Source organism: Buteo buteo, chromosome 2 (genome assembly GCF_964188355.1).
Source record: "Buteo buteo chromosome 2, bButBut1.hap1.1, whole genome shotgun sequence".
In the NCBI taxonomy this organism is placed as follows: domain Eukaryota; kingdom Metazoa; phylum Chordata; class Aves; order Accipitriformes; family Accipitridae; genus Buteo; species Buteo buteo.
The window spans coordinates 47,379,023-47,395,189 of record NC_134172.1 but is presented as its reverse complement, the minus strand read 5'-3'; positions in this window follow the sequence as shown (position 1 = coordinate 47,395,189).

Genomic DNA, 16,167 nt, shown 5'->3' with positions numbered 1-16,167 from the left:
GTCTTTATGCAGGCAAAGAAATACATGACTGATAAAAAAAATCCTAATGACATTGCTGATGGCGCACCTAGCTAAGGAGCAGTTGTGAGATTGAAGTTTAAGAAATGACCCATGAAAGACTGTCCTCTGTTTTCAGTTTGTTTGCTCTACTTTTATGCTGGCAAGAGTTGTTTGGTAACACTAAGTAACATAATAGGGTAAGAGGTTTGCTTATTTGGCATCTAGTGAAGATAGAGAGGTAAGAAAAAGATGTGCCAATAATGACTTATATTAAAAAGGGTTGAGGTGGGCAGTGTACTCCTCTGGAACCACACTAAAGCCCCAAAGCAATGGCACATTTGCACTATCAAAGGTCTGCATGTTTCACAAAGAAAACGGAACTTAATCTCCGGCAATGGACAGATAAAGGGTTCCGCTCAATCTCTGCTGACATACAGTCCTTCATCGCTACTTACAATGTTCACATCTTACGCAATTCACTCAGCTTCCCCCCCGCCCGCCCCCTCCTTTGCCTTGTTCAGAGATGGAAATATTCTGCTGGCTGGTGTGCTGTGGCAGCTGCTCCTCTTGACATTTCTTCTGCAGGCTGCGATACAGACCCTGAGAGTTAGTTCTAATGAAATAGCTAATATAACCCTTCCTCTCCTTTCCCAATATTTCATGTGAAATAGATATTCTAATTTAGGCAATCGTTCCTCTGAGAAGTCTTCCAAGGTTAGTGGAGATTCAAAAATAGTTCGAAACAGCAACAACCAAGCCAAAAGTGCTTCAGGCTTTAATTTTCTTCTGACAACTTTTGCTGCTTATTAGAAGAAGGTAAATGTTATTTCTACCAGGTATCCTGCAAGGAACTTCAGTCTATTAGTTATTTGCTCCCACTCTTTAGATGGGTGCCTAGGTAAATAGAGTAAGGTACAGAAAGCTAAATTCTGGTGCTATAAGTAGGGCTGTGAGTATATAGGACACGATGCAATAAAAGAGCATGATTTTGGCTCACTGAGTGCATTTGTAGCTCAAAAAGTTCCACAGAGAAAGTATCTTTACAGAAATTATTAATATTGCATTTATATGATAGAGCATCCAAGCTGAGGCTTCATCTGTTGAAGGGAGGAATAAAGCACTGTTTTCGGGATAGGAAAATGAATACAGTGATTGTAACATGAAAAAGTGGCTTACTCTTAGCAGGCCATTTCTCTAATGGGCCTGCAAGAGCTGCTCATTAGGAGTGTTTTAATCACAACCAGTGACCACTGAAGGCTCTGTAAAGACAGCCTCCATTAGTTCCCATCACACTGCAAATACACAGCCCATGCAAATATTCAGGTTTTTTCAAGCTCTGCGGAGACCACTGGCTAACAAAACCATCAGCATGATACTGAGCAAATTTGACAAAATAAGAAGAAAGCTCAGTGTCCGTCAGTGAGACCTGGGAACAGAGATGTCTACCTCAAATTAACCTTTCTGTGCTTCTGTCCATTACCTGAAGAAATGTGGGACATCTGGGAAGCAGGAATTGCAAATGCAGTCAGTTACCCTCTCAGCTGTGACAGATCTAGTTTGAGTTCTGGTTGTATTGCTCAATAATTTCTTTAGGGAAAGGTATGTCGCAGTATTAATTGAAAAATGGTAATTAATTGACATATACACTCCATCTCAGCAACTAGAAAATGTTCGTTCCTGGCACTGGAAAGAGAGAACAGTCTCCTCATCCCAGGTCATTTTACAGCTCTATTAATCACCTGCCTTTACTCCAAAGGAGAACATGCTTACTGCAACTTCTTTGTCTCATGACTGCATATATTTTCTTACCCTGATTCTAGCATAGCCTCCAGGAAACTCTGTCAGTGCAGGCAAGTTACATCATGCAGTTCACAGAGGCACACCACAACACTGCTTGGCCAGCTCAATTAATATCATCATACTGATACTGCTTTTTATTCATGTATGTTTTTCAGATTCCAGGAACAGCTTTACCATCATTAACCAACTAAACAGAATATTGATAGGATGCAAGATTTAACCCATGGTGACTATTTCTCAACACACACAACCCCAGTGGAGGCTTGCTGCTAGATAGCCATGGACCTGTTTCCAAGATTACATTTCCATTGGCCTTTTTTTGCATGCTGATGTCTTCTATCCATACATTAAAACAGGGGCTAGGAACATACCTGCCTTGGACATGCACTGGACTACTATAAATCAGGAGTCCTAGCAGTGAATTTCCAGGTGTTACAAGCCCCTGAATAGAAATTAGGTACAGCCTGTTGATCATACAGCCTCCTCCCAAACCCTCTCTATCAGCTTCCTCCCTGAAACCTGCATTTCCCTGAAGATCTAGTATTGAATCCTCAGACTCAGCCCAGAGATTATAAATATCCCCTATCATCTCCCACGTTCCAGTTAACATTTTGTGAGAAAAAATGAGGAAATACAGCAACACAGCTAGATTTTACATGACATCCTAAAAGAGCTCATTAAAAGCAAACAAACAAGAGGGCTCCCCAAACCCCAAGCCTTTTCTGAAGTGCAGCTTCCCTCCATCGAACTCTGTCCTGCTTCACAAGTCCCTGGGCATCCACCTGTGGCAAGGAAGGCAAATGGGCAGTTCAAGGGATACCTGCTGTGAGATCTGCATCCCTTGATCTAGAGCCCAGTTCAGCCCCTTCCCCTCACGGTCTAGCTTTCTTGTGCGTCTCCTTCAGCCTTCACCCAGGAGACCTTTAAAACCCTCTTTTATCACCTCTTTAGCTTTGCTGAGTTGCTGGCAAGTTTCCAGCGCTCCTGGAAACAAAGGGTACTAGTTTGTATTAGGAGATAATGCAGTCAATGGAACAAAACCCATTAAGTCACCCAGCAGCAGCAATCCAGAAAGCCTTTACACTTTCAGTATCAGGAGACACCGCAGCTGTAAACCTCTGCAGTGTATGTATAAGGGCTTGCCTGTCATGTTGGATTTTAGGGACCAGTCTCCAAGCAGAGACACAACTATTTCCTGTCCCTATTCCTGATAAGCAACCGCTAATGAAATCTTTTTTGGATTTTTGCCAAGGGCAAAACAATAGCCTGCTCGAGCACTTCAGATTGAATGGGTGCAAGCTATTGTGCATCTGCTTAGCCAAATCCTGCGAGAGAGCTGGGGTGGGGGAGTATGATCAGTATGCAGCATACATGGACAGAAGAGAGATGCATATCTGCTTTTTCCTTAATCCCAACGTACTCTATTATTCCACTGGGGAGGATGGAGCCATGGAGATACCATTGCAACCATCAACCGAAGTTGAGAGATCAATTCTGACAGCAGCAGAGAGTATGCCATGAGCATATGAATGCATTGGCCATGAAGTCACTAATTCACCTGAACAATTTTGTTTTCCTCGTTAAATGTCAGGTTTCACTCTGTTGTACACTAACCATTATATGATCCCACAAATTAGTCAGAGCTTGGGCTAGCAAATATATGGTATGAAGCTGCATCAGGGGAAGTTCAGATTGGACATTAGGAAAAGGTTCTTCACTGAGAGGGTGGTCAGTCGCGGGAACAGTCTCCCCAGGGAAGTGGTCATGGCACCAAGCCTGTCAGAGTTCAAGGAGCATCTGGACGATGTTCTTAGTCATATGGTTTAGTTTTAGGCAGTCCTGCAAGGAACAGGGAGTTGGACTTGATGGTTCTTATGGGTCCCTTCCAACTTGAGATAGTCTATGATTCTATGATTCTATATCAGACAATCAATAAATATGGTCTCTCCAGCAGTTTTAGAGGTGGAAGAAACTTCAAAAATTGAAAGAGGGTAAATGAAGTCATGAAACTTAACGTCTATTTCTGTAATATTAGCTTTGGTGTTCATGAGACTTTCCATGAAAGCAAAGGCATGAAGGAAGAACAGGAAGGTTACATATTAGTAAAAGCCTCTAACTGAGAAAGCTGGGGTTTTTTAATAAACGGAAAATAAAGATGTTTTGTGCTTTGAGAATCCTGAAAGATGATACTATTACATAAGCTAACCACAGACTATGAACATAATTTGTTATCATACTGTTTCAGTAAACATGGTTGTCCATCCTCTTTCAACTCTAGCTGTAAAGGAACTATTTTTTTTTTCAAATGCAGTCAAAACATATTTCATTGTGCTTATATGCTAGCAGAATGCCTCTCGATTTTACAACAAATTTTCAATTGTTTGAACAAAAGTCTGGATTTGCAACTGCTGATAGTGAGTGCCTGTTTTTGACACATACCTCTTTCTTAGTCAGCTGCTGCAAATCAGTCATCATGAAATCGGAAATTCATTGCAGAACAAGGTATTGCACACCACAGGAAATGTTCCGTGACTAACAAAGGATAATTTGTTTAATCTGATTTTATTTTCTAAGTTAAGTGTCTCTTCATTTCTTCTTTTAGATTCAGGAATGAACATTGTATTCAAGCGAGTATCTCCTATGTGTACTGCATGAAATTGTACAGATGCAACAGCTTGTCTGAGGAGATCGAAACCAAAGGTCGGCTTGCCTAATGTTGGGATATGGGCCAGGTCTTGTCTATGTTTTTCTCTCTCTCCTGATATCACTCTCATATTGGTGCCAGGAATTAGGATATTCATCTTCTCTAGGTAAACATCAATTTATAAAAAGGAGAATATAATTGCGCAGAAGAAGCTATGATATGTCTTGGGATTAGTGAATGCGTCCTAATTGAGCTTTAGTGAAAGCGGCAGTTCTGGCATTATTTTTATTCACCTTGTGGAAAATTATTGGAGCATATTTCATATAATTAGGATCAAGAATGGATTTGGCATCACTTCCAGCAAATGCCCCTGAACACTAATCTGGTTTATTTGGCACCACTGCTGAGGCTTCTCTTGTGGGGAATACAATGACAACAATTAACCTGGCAATACAGAACAGAAATGGGAAGTGGGAAATTGTCTTTTCTTTTATCCACATACAGCATGAAGCATGACCTCATTCAGCAACAGAGCAGCAGGGCCTTGAATTTTTCTTCTTCTTTTTCCCATCTTGAGATGCCCTAAGGAATCTTCTATTTTTTTCCCATCTCACTCAAAAATCCACATTTTTGTGCTGTCCAAGAGGATCTCAACAAACAGACACATGGCCCTACTTAAAGTGTTTGTAGCTAAATGTATCGGATTTAACTGGGTGTTGCTGATGAGCAAAAGATTCCTTCCCTTTCTAGAACTAGACCAATACTGACTTTCAACAGCTGTCAGTTCAGAGTGTGAAATCAATAGCAGGATTTGGGCAAGGTCTTTAGGTTACTGCACAAGGAGGTACATGTCTTTTTATTTTAAGTAATTGCATATGATCTGTACAAAGCCCAGTTTCTAGTGGGTTCTGTTTGTTCCTTTTCATTGAGTGTTCTGGACAATTCATCAACACCCCTTTTTTTCCCCCTTTATCCACTGGTTAGAAATACATCACTGGCAATACATTTTAAGATTTCTAGGTCAGGTGCAGTGACAATTCATCCATCTGTAGCTTTCTTTTCCTTTGATCTAGTCATCAAGCTGGATGATGGCACAGTGAGACTTGGGAAAACTAGTCCTGCAAAGTTTGTTTGCAGGGAGGATGTTTGGAAGAGGAGACTTCCACTAAAAGCAGGACAAAGAGATTAGGTATTAACCTGGGATCTTAAATACTGCAAAGCTCGAGAGTCTTAGATTTACAGAGATGCAGGGGAACTTGACAGAGAAGAGGAAGAGCAGAGTGATTTGGTTTAGCTGCTGAACCAGCTGAGAAAGGGATGCAGAAGAACTCTGTGGGGATGAGTGAGAGAGGAGAGGAGAATCCTGTGTAGTCAGGAAGCCTTAAACCCAAAGAACACTATCAAGTGGTGAGGAAATTTAAACAGGGAAATATGTAGAGCTGCTTATTGGCACTATGTGGGGTTTTGTGGTTTGTTTTTTTCTGGAGCAGTATATTTTTTTTGCCAGATGTGGGACCTAAGAACACAAGAAATGCCTTGCCCAGACTCATATTCTGTCCCTGATCATGGCAGAAGAAAACATGATCCAGGCAAGCATGCTCGTTTAATTTAGGAGTAGTCACAAAATCTGCCTTTTTCCCCTGTTCCCGCTGGCCAGAGAGGTGAGCTGAGAACTGTAGGGTTCGGCGTTCGGAAGATCTCGCGATGTCACGGAAAGTTAGAGGGTTAGTCGCAGCCTTATGATGTACCTGTAATCCCGCCTCCCCTTGTTAGTATAAAAGGAATTAACTGCACAATAAAAGGCAGAAGTTGGCGCTCACACTGTGTGTGTTATCTGTCTCTTTCCCTGGTCCAGGCTGACCAGTGATCTAAGCGTGGCACCTTCATATGTAGCAAACGCTACAGGGAACCCTCAAGCACTCGCAGCACTGGAGCTCAAGGCAGGAATTTGCTTAAGGTGCTGGGCAGCCCAAGGAGGACAGCTGTGGGCCTGGGACATACGATTTCTACACAAAGTCCCATTTCTTCTAGGGGAAAGGCAGAGAGAGCCTGTGGCCAAACAAGGTGTGAGAGAGGCTGAGAAAAGGGCAAGCACTGCGATATGCTTAGGTGTAGAGCACATGAAAAGCCTCCTGTAGACTCAGTGTAGTGGGGATGAGGCATAAAATCTTGGTGAGAGCCACGCTAGTGTTTATGAGAAGCAACTGGAGATCAAAGGGCTGTATTTCAGTCATATTATTAAAAATCTTTCCAAACACAACAGATTTGGGGAATGCTGTCAGGTCTAGCCCCATCCTTTCTGAAATCCTGGGAAAACAGAAGAGACTCACAGCCTGTCCTGATCATTAACACCCCCCTCCCCACAGCCCCCGAACAGCCTCAAGCAAATGCCAAAGCTGAGAGCTCCTCACAGAAAGTGTCCTTCCATTATCCTGAGCTCCAATCTGGGCTCTATCCTTTTCTTCAACAGCAGAAAAGAGATGTGGTAAGTAAATGCCGTGCAAGCCGTTCACATAAAAACCAACAGCTGATCTTGTAAGATTGCTGCTCATGATAAAATACCTTGTTTAGTATGAGACTAGCTGCCTACAGCTCCTGGATTGACTGTAGATGTAGCCCAAAGACGAGCATGTTGCAGCAATTTAGCTGTGAAGCAACAAGTAACTGACTTGCAATAGCAAGGCCCGCTATGGGGAAAAAAATATGCTGTCGCAACCTCCCGTCCAGACAAAAATGAGAAACTTTCTAGAAACTGCTTATTTGGGATTGTGCAATGGGAATCCCCCTAGAGCCTCCATGTGCAAACCAACAAATGGCAGGCACACATCTTTCACAAGGAGTGGAAAAGACTATTTTTCCAAAGCAAATAAGTCAATTTTGCCAGGTGTAATTTCTGCCAAGCCATTTCATCACGAGCTCAGTCCTTCACCAACAATCTGTGTGGTTTTCAACAGCACCAGCCTTGTCAGGTGAGCCAGAGAAAGGGGACTGGTTATTGTCAACACAGCTGCAGTACCGCGGCCTATTTTTCCTATTCTGTCCCCAAAAAACCTCCTTTACAAAGCAGAGAGGAGCAAAGGGCAGAACAAATGGCACTGCACCCAGGAGGATCTGCCCCTTGCTCTGGAAATGCCTGGTGTGGAAGGAGTGGCAAACTTCTAACGCCAGTCCTCCCCACTGCTGCCATCAGTAGGGAACTGAGCAGTGCCCTGTGGCTGCGGCTGGTGCCTGTCCCATGTCGTATCCCCCCGCAGTTTTATTCATGCTGCTGCCCCTTGCCCGCCCCTCCATGGCATCTGCACTTGGAAAGTGATACAGGCCACAGTGCTGCTCCAGGCCCCACCCTGTGCAAGAGATATTCCGGCTCATATTCCAGCAGTTTTTGTTAAATTAAACATTTTGGGTTTATACACACATGCCATTGTATCCTATTTTTAAACTTAGAGGCTCTTAAATTCATCCTTGGCTCAAAAATCTTGGATACCCACCTTCTGGCACCTAAGTTTAAAAAATCTGGCCTGAATCCTTGATGTCCTCTCTCGTGTCAGACATTGCACAGCCCTCTAAATGGTGACAGCTAATACATTGCATATGCTGCAATACCAAGTTCCATGAGCAGAAAATGGGGTGTTACCCTTAACCATGAATTTCCTTCTCTCTTTTTCTAAAAATCTGTGTAATAACAATTAGCACAGCTTAAATGTGTACCTTACATTTTCACAGGTTTCAGCCACAAATATTTTTACCTCACACTACATCTGAAGTAGAAAAATTGCAATGCTCCCTGTCAGCACAAAGAGAAGTGAAAGATAATAAATCACTGACTCATAAACTGCACCCAAGAATCAATAAAATGTAAACGGCTACAAAATAGAAGGTAGAAATACATTAAATATGAATGATAAGAAAGAGGAATAAGACTGGAAAATGATAAGGCTGTGTATTTCATTACATGAGACAGAAGTGATGGAGAACGGTTCTGGGTTGGTAAAAGGAGAGAAGTTCTTTGCAAATAAAGTGGTATCTGACCATGTAACCCCATCCACTATCCCCCTAATGGAGATAGAATATATCATACGAGTGTCAACAACTTTTAGAAACTTTACACATCACTGATTACAAATGAAAATGTAATGCAGTCTACATGTGTTCTGGCTCTTATCTCTCCTCCAGGGGAAAGCATTAAAGCTACAGCCTGCCCTGGAAAATGTAGTATTTAGATATCTGTGACCAGTATGTGCAGAGAAGAGAAGATAAGGTACATATCAAGCCTACATCTGTGGCATGGGTCTCAGAGTCTAGAGACAGATGAATGAATGCATATGAAGACTGACTGAAAATTTTCTCATTAAACCTTTGCTTTCCCCAGAAGTATTTGCTCTCTACAGAGTATTTTCTGTTTTGAAGGAAAAGCTCACCAAAAAGATTTTAGCCAATATCCTCAATATGCAATGCTTCCCCCCCCCCGCTTCTTTTTCTTGTAAGAAATAAATAGCCTATTCTTGAGCAAAGATACTGTGTATACATTAAAGACTCCCTGGAGAAAGTTCAGCCTGCTAGCCTACCATGGAAGGTAAGGGGTAAGCTGTTAATGGTTGCAGGATGACATCAGAAATATGGACTGTGAGAGAGATCTGGATCCTTGAAGAATGACTAGTCCTGAACAATAGCAGATAAATAAATCAGAGCAAAGCCACAGGTAGCTGCTTGGATGAACAGTGGCCTGCTGGTCAACCTAATAAGAAAAACAGTAGTACCAGTCAGTAGCCCATACTGGCAGTGTAGGTGTGATGAATAAGGTAAAGTTTCAACTTCAAACTTCTGAGCAAGGCTCTTGAGTTTCACAGCTAGAAGTACAATCAGCTTTGTATGGTCAGCAATTTATTTTACTGCTTTAGAAACTTAAGGATAAAAAATGCAAATGCACCTTTGATGTGTTGATTACTCAGGGATGTACAAAACCATGAACAGTGGTGGTAATGAAATGTCTCCTGGGTGCCTTGGAACATCACAGGAGGACTGGGGCGAAGTTCCCTAGGAAACTAGAGATGCACTCCAAAGCATGTGCAAGCTTGGCCAACTGACAGCCACTCAGTTGTGCTCTGAACATCACTGCTAGAAGGTATGTGATTCAACTCCAGTGTGTAGTTGGTAGGACTAATTGCAGAAAGCCTAAAGGAGGTTGGGATAGATTTGTTCCTGGTTGCATAAATGTTCAGACCTCTAAAAGAAAGAAGAGACTGCTAGTTACCCAAAATGTGAGGGAGAGGGGGGTGAATAACACCTTCCATTAATCTAATATTGATCTTAGTGCCAGATTCTCCTGGCCTAAATTCCACTTAAATCCCTGTTCCTACTGTTTTCCATTGGCTGGCACCCCAAAGGCTTCTCAGTAATTATTCCAGAGATGTGAGTAAGGCTCAGAGCACAGAGCCACCAGTGGTCAACACTAAGTAGTCAGACCTATGTAGTATCTAGTCCTGCCAAAACTGGGTCTTAGGATTAGACTGTACCTCCAAGGTGCTTATGAAGGAAGGAAGCCCACAGACCCAGTGCTTGACCTTGCCGCCTCTGACTTTTAGACAAAATGACCAATTTAGCATCTCTTGGGAAATACAGTTTATCACCTCTCCTAAACCTCGTTTTCCTTCTGTATCCTAGCACCTCCAACCCCTCATTGAGTTTGCTCAGGAGAGAGTTAAGACTGTACGTGTGACCCAGCAGGGGAATGTGAAGAGACAAAAACAATTACTTTTGCCCTCCTTTGCAACATGATTCCCAACCCTTTGCAGATCCTTTGTCTCTTACCACAAAAAGTGAGGACCCTTTTTGTAAGGGCAGAACAGTGGAATTTCCCACGCTGCTAGGGAAGGCATGACACAATTGAACTTCTTTCCAGTCGCGTTTCTCTGACTCCTTTAGCACAAGCCCCTGGATCCACCAAAGACGGAAAAGCAGTCATAGAGATTTCAAAATGCTGTCTATGACTCAGCAGTGAGTTCTTCTCAATGTCCTGTGGATCAAGTACCCTTAAGATCCAATATTTGAGGATTGGGATGTTTGGAGTGGAAAGGGTCTGCCACGTATGAACTTTCTTACAGAATTTTCCATGGATTGAAGAAGGACTGTTGTTCCTGAACTCCCATGCCTTGCTATGAGATAGAGCAGACAGGTGTGGCTGTAACTCCAGCACAAGTAATAAATACAATTTAGCAGCTACATTAGCATAATTGTTTGCCTCGTCAGCTAGCATGCAAAGTGCACAAACAAGTATCATAACAGTTTTATTACATGTACATGCTTGTGTTTCCTTGAGACGTGATAAAACAAACAGATCAGTAATTTTAATACGAGCAGTAAAAAAACTAAAAAATGCAATGAGTAATTTAAAACAAACCTTAAGAAAATTGTGTCTTTAAGAAATCTTCTCCAAACTGTACCCCAATTGTATTTTACCAACATGAAAGAAAAGATATTATGACTAAATATATTACCGATCACAAAAGCTTTCATTTAGGTAGCTTTTGTTTTGCCCCATTATGAAATATACTTCACTGCAGTAATTTATACTCTTCAGTGTAAAACCAACAGGTGTGATTCCATCTGGAAACATTTTAAATGGGCGATTGGTTGAGAAATGTCCCCACCCTTTCTTTGTTCAAACAACAGATAAGGAATGTGCCTCTTATTTCTTAAGTAGAGTATTTAGTTCTTGCTGATAAGATTATACAGTGCCTTTTGAAGAGCTTGAATGTTAGTGAATTATAACTGCTTTAAATACATTCTAACAATCCGCTATAATTTCACAAACATTACATGAGCTAGCTAGCAAGTTTGTTAGTCAAAACAAAAAAGGTAAAACACCTTTGATGTTACACCGAGATGCGCTGAACTGTTACATGAAGTAAAATCATCTGTTGGAGTTTGTTCATTTTACAAAATGGCACATTGTGTATGTTACAGTGAACAGTGGGAGCAGTGAGCAAGATGTGACTGAAGTGGTCTGTCAAACCCTCGGTTTGATTTATAATAATGGGGTTGCATTGACATGAGAGTAAAATACAGCAAAGCATATCTTCACTGTGAGTAATACAGACTCATTTATACATCATAGTAGTATTAAATAAAAAGTCTCGATCACTTTCTAAAATAGTCCCACAATAAATGTGGTTATAGTGCCATGGGACAAATACTGCTTTGCAGGAAGTGATCAAACAGAGAGAAAAAAATTGAACCCCCTTTTTTCCCTTGAGTTTCCAGTCCTCAGACTGGTGGAGCGAAGGGAGTTGAAATAGCATACATTTCCCTGTTGTGGGTCTAAAGAAAGACTAATCCTCGTCTTTCTCTGGAACAGAGAACAAGCACAACAGTGGCTTCATGACGTAACTTGCCCAGTTTCAGTCCTCAAAGAATCTGGTCCCTTTGATTCTCAGTCGGACTGTTTGCAGGAAAGGGCTCGGAAGGACTTCAAGAAAACGTTGACATAGTTTCAGAGATGTCAGTGACAAATCCATCTCAGCTATAAAGCAGTTACTGCAGGAACACAGAGAAATCTATGCATTTATCTTCAAGATTCGCAACCCTTCCACATGAATGTACTAATTAGGAACCACAACATCTTATTTCTTTTTCTAATACCCTAATTGTAAATGGACAACAAATGTTATTTACCAGTGGTTGAGCAAGAGAATGTCATTGTTTAAGCATGGAAATGGAATTTAAAGTTCTGCATTCAATTATGTTTGGGGTTGCCTTTCATTTGGAGTTAAACCTGAAGATTTAAAAAAAAATGTGGCTCCAATATTGTTTCTCTTTGTAGAATGGGAAGAATGTTAAAGAACACATACAAGCTGCCTGTAACAGCACGAAGATTGTCTAAAACATAGTAAACCTCTTAGTTGATCAAATAATCATGTATTGTATGAACATAGCTATTTTGCGTTGTTTGACTTTCCAACCACTACATTATGTGGCAGATTTTATAAACAAGAAGTTTCTGAAGTCTCATTTCTATTTCTTCTCTTTCCTTTTTCTAAGATACATTTTCTGTGAAAATGGTTCTTTCCTTTCTTTATGTCTCCCAGAGACCTCAACTTCTGGTGCACCTACTCAGTGTCAGAAGCAAAGTCATTATAGGAAAACTGCATTTTTATTCCTTTCCAGCCTGAACTGAGAGAGTCTATACATCTGCTAGTAACTTTGTAAATCCGAACTCTGATAAATTAAACACACAGCATTGTTCTCAGGCTGCAAAAAGAAAAGGAAGACTGAGTACTGAAAGGAAGACCGAGTGAAACAAAAAACCCCCAACAAAATAGAAGGACTATCTTCTGGGCTTTAAGGCACAGGCCAGATTGAAGATGAGGTGTGCAGTTTCTACAGCACTGGTAGGGAAGTGCGGGCCAGGGCTGGAGCTGTGAGTTATTGGAATGTGCAGCTTAAAATCTGTTAACCCCAGAAAGCTGCTCTGCCCTTCGCTCTTCATTCCAGGGGGGTGAATTTAAGTACACAGGTTTAACCATTGGCTTTTACTGCACTGGCAGAGGTCATTTTGACTGCATTTGCCGCAGCGCTACAAGCAGATGTGCAAGTATTTAGCATGGCATTCATCAGAATTTAAAAAAAAAATTAAAAAATCAAACAAAACCCCCTTGCCCTCAAATCCATTGTTGACATGAATTTTTTGAAATGTTTCATTTCAAAACTAGATGTTGCACTTGTAAAAATGGCAACACTAGCCTTTTAGGTGAACATCAGTTATTCCAGGGAAACACATTTTGCCGTGTAAAACATGATTACTGCTGTTCTGTGACTACAATTGCCCTCAAAGGTGCAATTCTCAAGCTTTCCTTCCAAGAAATTGCTTATTTTTAAATCCATGGCATTACATCGTTGAGATGTGGTTTTACAGGTCTTCAGCTACAGGTCTCCACATTGCATCTTGTTATTTTCTGCAGTGCACTAGATGCAGTTAAGTTCTCTTGTAAGTGCATGGGAGGAACTATTGCTGTTAAATGAGGGGTATGTATTCCTAAGGACTCTTCATTAGGTAATATATGTTTGAACATACCTAAAAATAAGTAACAATGATAATACTGTAAAAAGCTTTTAAATATTTGGTTTTTAGGACATGACAGTCTTATTTCATCCATTAAAGTGGCACGGTGGAATATAGGTCATATCCTAGCCATTAGCACTTACGCTTCAGTAGCAAACATTGGGGTTGAGTAATCTGTCACATGATCAGAATTCTAATTTTGATTTTAACACTAATTAATTGTGTACTTTTTTCCTGTAGCAGCAAACATATGACTGATTTTCTACATTTCCGACCACTCAAACCCCATATTTTATAGAGAAATTGAAAGGATCCTTTCTGCCATTTATTTTCAGACAGTTTCTCACCACGGATTTGTCCTTCAGAAGGACAATTTTTCTAAACCTTACCTTCCCTTCTTCCTCCCCGGTCAATGATGCATTCTTTATTCTTCTACCCTGGCAAGGTGACGGGGGATTTTGAGAATCTGGTTCAGGCAAAGTCTTCCCCAGCCAGTGTGACACCTGCATGAAAGAAACCTAGCACTTTGTCCCACACAAAGGCCTCCCAACCTTTCCCAGAACAGAGAAAGACAGAGAGTAGTTCTGATTTAAACTCCTGACTGCCTTAAAGTAACGTGCTAGCACTAAGGAATTTTTTTTTCTGGAACTGACTCACTTTTTCCAACCCTGGCTCTTCTAGAAGAGTTACTAGGAATCCCTAAATAACTTGGGCCAAGCCCAAAACCATAAGTGAAAAGGAATGCAAATCACCAGCCTTAGAACCACTCCTAACTTTACTATGTTTAATTAGTTTATCACCTAAAACACTAATGGCATGTCCACAGACCTTGTGCCTCTACCTTCCCTTCCAGATTCACACATTTTTATCCTTTTGAACTGAGGCATGAGGAGGCCACATCATACTTGACTTCATTCATCATTTCTATGCCTGATGTTCTTTTAATGTCCTGTTCCGTTCTGAGTAAAGTGGGAGCTTGTGAACTGTGTCGTCACCGCACCAGAACTATATTTGGGACAAAGGTATCATATGAAAGGTGAAGTTTCTGCACTATTTCTGTGCTAACCAGGACTCAGAGAGGCGGCACGCTGGGTCTGTCTGATATTTGTGTCCCCCTTGCCTGGGGTAAGTCAGGTTGGGCCACATCCCAGGTTTCCTGTCAGTACAAGGGTCCCCTGCATCACTGCCTCTGCTATTTGTGTCACCAGCTGGATTGGTTGCTTTGATTAAAAAGCAAGTGAGGAGTTAGGGGACGTGATACATGCTTCCTCCACAGCAACTCTCTAATTGTCCTTGGCACCGGCGGAAAACACTGCTCTCCGCCCATCCCAGGAAGCACACACCTTCTTCCTCCATAGTACTAAAGCACCCCTGGCCTTGCTTTGTGTCTCTCCTCCCTTGGTACAGGCTGTGGGAGGGTGTTTGTGCCCCTCTTCCTTCCTGGAGGGAGGACAGACCTTTTGGAAAGACCTGCAGCACAGTGGAGCAACTATGCGGTGGTGGAAAAGCACAGTAGTCCAGATGCGGTCTGAATGCCCAGTAGAGGATGGTAGTCGCTTCCCCCATCTCCTGGCTGTGCTCCTGCTGACACAGCCCAGGGTGCTGTTAGCCTTCATAGCTGGCTTGGGTTTACCCCGCTGTCCCCTGGGACACCAGACCCTTCTCTGCAGAGCTGTTCCCCACCCCAGTACCCTGCAGGGTGTTAGTATGTCCCAGATACCATTTGTCTTGGTTGAGTTTCATGAAGTTCTTGTCATCCCATTCCTCCAGCCTGAGTGCCTCCGAATGGCAGCTCTACCCTTAATCATATTGACTAGTCCCACCAATTTGCTGTCATCCACAAACTTGATGAGAAGGCACCCTGTCATCTCCTCTAGGCATTGATAAAGATGTTAAACAGGCCAGGTCCCAGGACAGACCCCTACAGTACTCCACTTCTTACTGGCCTCCAGATAGAGTACAGCCCATTAACCCCTGTCCTCTGAGCCCTACCACCCAAACAGTTTTTTACCCATGTGGTTGTCCATCCGTCCAGACCATAATGTCCTAATTTGGATACAAGATTGTGGAAGATGGTGTCCAAAGCCTTGCAAAAGTCAGGGTAAATGATATCTACTGCTCTTCCTTCATACAGATCCAGTCATTTTATTACAGAAGGCAATCACGTTGGTGAGGTATGATTCACGCTTGGTAAATGCATGCTGGCTGTTCCTGATCACCTCCTCCTTCCTGTGCCCAGAAATGTGTTCCAAGAGGACATGGATTTCCACATGGACTGCAGTGAGGCTGATCAGCCAACAGTTTCCCTTCGGGCTTTTTTTTCAAGATGGGCACTACAGTTGTGTTTCTCCAGTCTTTGGGGACCTCTCCCAGTCTCCATGACCTTTCAAAGATAAAAGTGCAGCCTTGCAGTGACACCAGCCAGCTCCCTCAGCACCCTTGGATGCAGCTCAGTTGATCCCATGCATGTTTATCGGTTGAGTTCTCCCACGTAATCCCTGACTTGATCCTCACCCATTGCTGGTAGTCCTCCTTTTTGAATCCTAAGCACAGAGAGCTGGGAGACCCTGATGGTAGGTCTGAGGCAAAGATGGCTCCGAGTACCACAGCCTTATCCGTTTCCATTGTTACTTTGTCATTTGCCCCATTCGGGAACAAGCCCACG